The sequence below is a fragment of the Myotis davidii genome, unplaced genomic scaffold, assembly GCF_000327345.1.
Source record: "Myotis davidii unplaced genomic scaffold, ASM32734v1 scaffold1525, whole genome shotgun sequence".
Taxonomy (NCBI): Eukaryota; Metazoa; Chordata; class Mammalia; order Chiroptera; family Vespertilionidae; genus Myotis; species Myotis davidii.
The window spans coordinates 787,541-793,151 of NW_006296279.1; the positions used below are offsets into that span (position 1 = coordinate 787,541).

General features: G+C 40.0%; 1 long non-coding RNA gene across 2 annotated transcripts in view; it reads left to right on the forward strand.

Annotated features, from left to right (window-relative positions):
• The window catches only part of LOC102764854, an 8,378-nt gene that overhangs the window by 1,651 nt on the left and 1,116 nt on the right, over window positions 1–5,611 (forward strand). The window contains exons 2-3 of one of the 2 annotated variants that reach the window (XR_436047.2): window positions 4,683–4,782; window positions 4,897–5,040. This is a non-coding gene — a long non-coding RNA (uncharacterized LOC102764854). The remainder of the gene's footprint in view (window positions 1–4,682; window positions 4,783–4,896; window positions 5,041–5,611) is intronic. The other variant, XR_436046.2, reaches the window with a different exon arrangement.

Sequence of the window (5,611 nt, forward strand, 5' to 3'; positions counted from 1 at the left end):
GACAGCGGATCTCAACCTGTGGGTCGCGACCCCTTTGGTGGTCGAACGACCCTTTCACAGGGGTCGTGAAAATACATCCTGCATATCAGACATTTACATTACGATACATAACAGTAGCATAATTACAGTTATGAAGTAGCAACGAAAATAATTTTATGGTTGGGGGTCACCACAACATGAGGAACTATATTAAAGGGTCGCGGCATTAGGAAGGTTGAGAACCACTGCTCTAAGAGATGTCTTTACTGATCATGATAGACATTAAAAAACACAATAAGGGAATTCTACAAACAACTCTATACTTATCTCAGATGAAATGGATCACCATCAAAACTACCAAAATTCACCCAGGAAGAAAGGGATAAGCTGAACAGTTCTATACCAAAAAGGAAAACTCTTCAGTGCCATGTAGTTTCACTGGTGAATTTTACCAAACATTTCAGGACAAAGTAATAGTCATTCTACACAAGTTATTCAGAGAATAGAAGAGGAAGGAAAACTTACCAACTCATTTTATTAACCCAATGTTTCCAGATACCAAAACCAGATTTTAAAAAAACCTGAAAACCAAATCAGTGTTCCTCATAAACAAAGATGCAAAAAATCCTAAAAAAAAATAGCAAATTGAATCCAGCAATGTGTAAAAGAAAAACACTTTGTGACTATCATTTATCCCAGGAATTCATGGCTGGTTCAACATTTGAAAATAAATTAGTATATCTTACTATATTAACAGACTACATAAGAAAAACTACATATTCCTATCAATAGATGCAAAAAAAAAGCACTTGGCAAAATTCAACATTGATGATTTTAAAAACTCAGCACCATGAACCCAACAGATTCAACTGTGTTCTTTAAAAAAGAAAAAAACTCGACCAAGATGAGGAAAATCACATTTGGAGCCCCGGAGTCTAATCCATCTAGAAGTCCTTGGCTCTTTAACAGTGATAGAAATGACCACTGTCTAATCCAGAGAACTAGCAGTGTGACTTGCTTCATAAGAGGACTCAGTAGCTGGAGCTCCTGGCCAGCTGAGCTTTGCCTGGCCTGGGCTTCCCAAATAAGACTGTTTGCACCTGCAACTCAGCACCCCTGCTCCCATCTCCATCAAAGAGGCTACATTGCTGAAATGGTAGAGAGATGGTGAAGAGTGAGGAGAAGTGGCAGTAGCATTTGTTATGGTCTTGATAGTCTTACCAGGAGATGGCATTCACTACTTCTGTGTGTGTGTGTGTGTATATATATATATATATATTTTGATTTCAGAGGAGAAGGGCGAGGGAGAAAGAGATAGAAACATCAAGGATGAGAGAGAATCATTGATTGGCTGCCTCCAGCATGCCCCCTACTAGGGATGGAGCCTGCAACCCAGGCATGTGCCCTTGGCTGGAATCAAACCCAGGACCCTTCAGTCTGCAGGCCAATACTCTATCCACTGAGCCAAACCAGTTAGGGCTCTGTGCTTTGCTTTCTATCTTAAAAATTGTCTCTATTTATAAAGAGCAAACAAATAGAATGTGTACTTACCAGTAAGTTACATAAAGTATGTGCCTGTGTTCATATCAGTGTTCCAAAAACAAACATGAATAAATAACAAACTAGGAATAGCAGGGACTCTGATAAAAGGAATCTACAAAACCTAGAGCTAACATCATGCTTAATGGTGAAAGGGTGAATGACCCCTACTCCTGATACAATATTGTATGTCAATTATAATTGAATTAAAATTGTTATTATTTAATTTATCTTTGTTGTTGAAAGTATTATAGATGCCCCCCTTTGCCCCCCCCCCCGTCAATCCCCTCCATCCCGTACCTGCCCCCCACCCAGGCCTTCACCACACTATTGTCTGTGTCCATGGGTTATGCATATATGCATGTAAGTTCTTTGGTTAATCTCTTCCACAAACCACCACCACCCCCCTCGCCTTCCCTCAAGATCATATAGCTGTGCTTTGTGGGGGAGAGATTGTATAAAAGTAAAATCAGGAAACCCAGTTATTGGCTGTTACAGTACTTCAAGTAAGAGATTTTGGTGGATTGGGCTAGAATAGACTTTCTCAATTTTGTCCCTTGTCATTGGGGTTGGATTATTTTAGTTGTGAAGAACTTTCCTGTGCATTATAGATATTTAGCTATATCCCTGGCCTCTAACTACTAGATCCCAAGTAGCAACTAAATTGTGACAAAATTCCAAATTGTGATAACCAGAAATTGTTCCAGACATTAAAAAAATACACATAGGCCAATAAAACAATAGAGTGCCCAGAAATAAACTCATACATATATAGTCAACTCATCCTTGACAAGGGTGCCAAAAATCACAGTGGGGAAAGAAGTACTTCAATAAATGGTAATGGGAAAACTGGACCACATCTTACACTACACACAAAAGTCAACTCAAAATGGATTACAAGCTTGAATATAAGACCTGAAACTACTAAAACTTAAAGAAAACATGGAGAATAAGCTCCTTGACATCAGTTTTGGTGGTGATTTTTAAAATTTGATTTGTGTTTTTAATCATATGACTGTGCTTTGTTATAAATCAGATCTTGACACTCCCCTGCTTAAAAGCCTCCAGTCACTTCCCACTATCTATACTAATAAAAGGATAATATGCTAATTAGACCAGATAGACTGGTTGTCTTCCAGACGTCATCCCAGATGTCCTTCCTGACAAAGCTGGGGCCCGGGCGGTGTCGCCCGGGGTTCCGGGTGCCTGTGGCCTGCAAGAGGGAGGGAAGCCCAGGTCCCGGTTGCCTGCAGCTGGCCGGAGGAAGGAAGCCTGGGGCCCGGGTGCGGGGGCCAAGGCAGAGGTGGTTAGGGGTGATCGGGGCTGGCAGGCAGGAGAGTGGTTAGGAGCCAGCAGTCCCAGATTGCGAGAGGATGCAGGCCAGGCTGAGGAACCCCCCCGCCCTCATGAATTTTGTGCACCGGGCCTCTAGTATTTAGGATGAAATTCCAACTCCTTAACATAAAGTTGGTTTTATACTTTTACATTGCCTGGTCCATGTCTACCTCTTAGCTCAGTTCATACCATTCCCCTTTGACTACTATGCTTGAGGTTTACGTACCATCTTTCTGAATATCAAAAAAATGCTAAACTTGTTCTACCTCAAGGCCTTTGAACTTATCTTCTATCTGATCAGAAGTTTTTTCCTACAAGTTTTTTCTTTCACATGACTGGATGATTCTCATCTTTGAAATGTCAGGTCAAGTGTCACCTATTTAGAAGCAGACACTCCTATCCAGCAGGGCACTTCAATTATAGCACCTGCTTATTTTCTTCGTAACAATTATCCTTAGAAATTATTTGGTTTCTTCTCCTGAAACTAGAATATAATCTCTGTGAATGTAGAAATCTTGTCTGTTTTGTCCACCACTATATTTCTAGTACTGGATTGGGGCTTAGTAAATAAATTAAGTGTATGAATTTGTGTATTAGGAGAAAAATGGTTTTACTTACAGAAATGGCTAAGTCTCCAAAGAGCTTAGTTTCACTTTAAAGTGCAGAGTGAAATAGATGTTCCAAAGAAAATGTTTATTAGAGACAAAGGATTAAAGGGATGGACAAATAAAAGGGCAGGAGGAGTAATATATTCATTGAAATTGTGTGACTAGATGAGATTTCTAAGAGCACTGTTTCTCAAAGTGTCACGGCTTCTTGAATTGCTAGAGGTCTCCCTCCAGATCTTCTAGTGAAGATCTCTGGGTGTGGAGCGCAGGAATTGCCTTTTTAAAAGCTTCTTTGTCTCTCTTATGTATACTAAAGTTTAGGAACCAATGGGATAGTGATAGAGAGGAGCAATCAAAAGATTCATCCTGAAGATGGCCTGTCTCTAAGGGTGGGAGGGAAACATGAAGCCCAAGGAGATAGGAATGATGGGCTGCAGGTGCCAGGGAGAACCTCGAGTTCTGAAGGGCAGCCACAGTCGCAGCCGTCCTTCATTGGTCCGTTGGTCTGCTTGCGCTGCCGCAGTGCTACAGTTCCACAGACTGCGTGGCTTTTAAACAACAGGAGTTTATTTTCTCACAGTTTTGGAGGCTGGAAAGTCCAAGATCAAGTTCTAGCAGAGTGTGGTTTCTGGTGAGAACTCTTTCTGGCTTGCAGACAGCCTCCTTCTTGGTGCATCCTCACATGCCTTTTCTACTGGTGTTGCTCCTGTGTATGTGTGTGGGGTGTGTATCTCTTTCCTCTTAGAAGGCCATTAGTCCTATCAGATGAAGGGTGCACCGTTACAACCTTATTTAACTTTACCTCCTAAAGACTCTCTAAATTCAGTCATATTGGGGTTAGAGCTTCAATAGTAAATGACTTTTGCAGGGACCACGGGCCTCATGCAAATACAAATATTGTATTTGTTTCCATTTTGTTTTTTTACTTCAAAATAAGATATGCAGTGTGCATAGGAATTTGTTCATAGTTGTTGTTTTTTTAACTATAGTCCGGCCCGCCAATGGTCTGAGGGACAGTGAACTGGCCCCCTGTTTAAAAAGTTTGAGGACCCCTGGTATACATGGTTATCGTTTAATAGAAATGTAGAACTATTTTCTGAATAACTAAACCTGACCCACTTTCCATTCATAATTAAAATGTGGTTTCTATTTCCTTTGTTCCAAAAACCATTATTTTGCTTTTAAATTCTCTAATGACTTGTCAATATTTTGGTTTTACAGCCATGGCAGGCAGGTTTTGTAGACATGAATAGGAAGTTCGCACGCACAAGTCCTGAAGATGCCAGGGCCAGCAGAAATGAAGGTGGGAGCTTTTCTCACTGTAAGACCTTTTCAGTCATTTCACATACGTTCTATAAAGTATCTTATTTGTTTCTCTTTCATTTGTTGCTAATATTTGAGAGGATAATTGTGTCATATTTGATATCAATCTAAGGCAAACACAAACAAACGGGGACAAAAGAGCAAAGCCAGAAACACCACCAACCCCAACGTAGATCAACATCTTTCTCTTCAGATGACAGTTTATTTCCCTCTTCTTCTTCGTCTTCTGAGAGCGAGACAGATTCAAGTATTAACGGTATGTTTATCACCCTGTTAGGGTTTTTTGTTTATAAGTTAAATTATTTAGAGAAAAATTATTAAAATCCTTTATAACTTCTGTTTATTCAACAAATGTTTATTGAGAATATGCACTGTGCTCCAGGCATAATGGTAAACATGCCATGATTCCATCAGCCAAGGAACTGTTATTTCATTGGGCGATAAAGATAGCCCATTACAATATAGATGAGAGCTGTGACTTGGCACACATGAGTGAAGGAGACAGGAAAGGCTTTAAGAGGAAATTCTATCTAAACTGAGAATTGGAGGAGGGGGAGGCATTTTCCAGACAAAAGCTGGGGGAGTAGAATTCAGGAAGGTTGAGTATAAGCTAAAGGAATTGCATATGCTAAATAACCACTGTTGACATTTGGGTTTCTAATTCTTAAGTAACATGCTTTCACTTCTATTTCTTGATTTATCATGGGCTAATATGAGTTCTTGGTTGTAAGTAAAGGAAACAACTCTGGCTGGTTTAAATAAATGGGGAAGGCATGAAAGGGTATTAAGTAACCCACAGAATTGCTAAGAAGCTAATTAATCTCTGA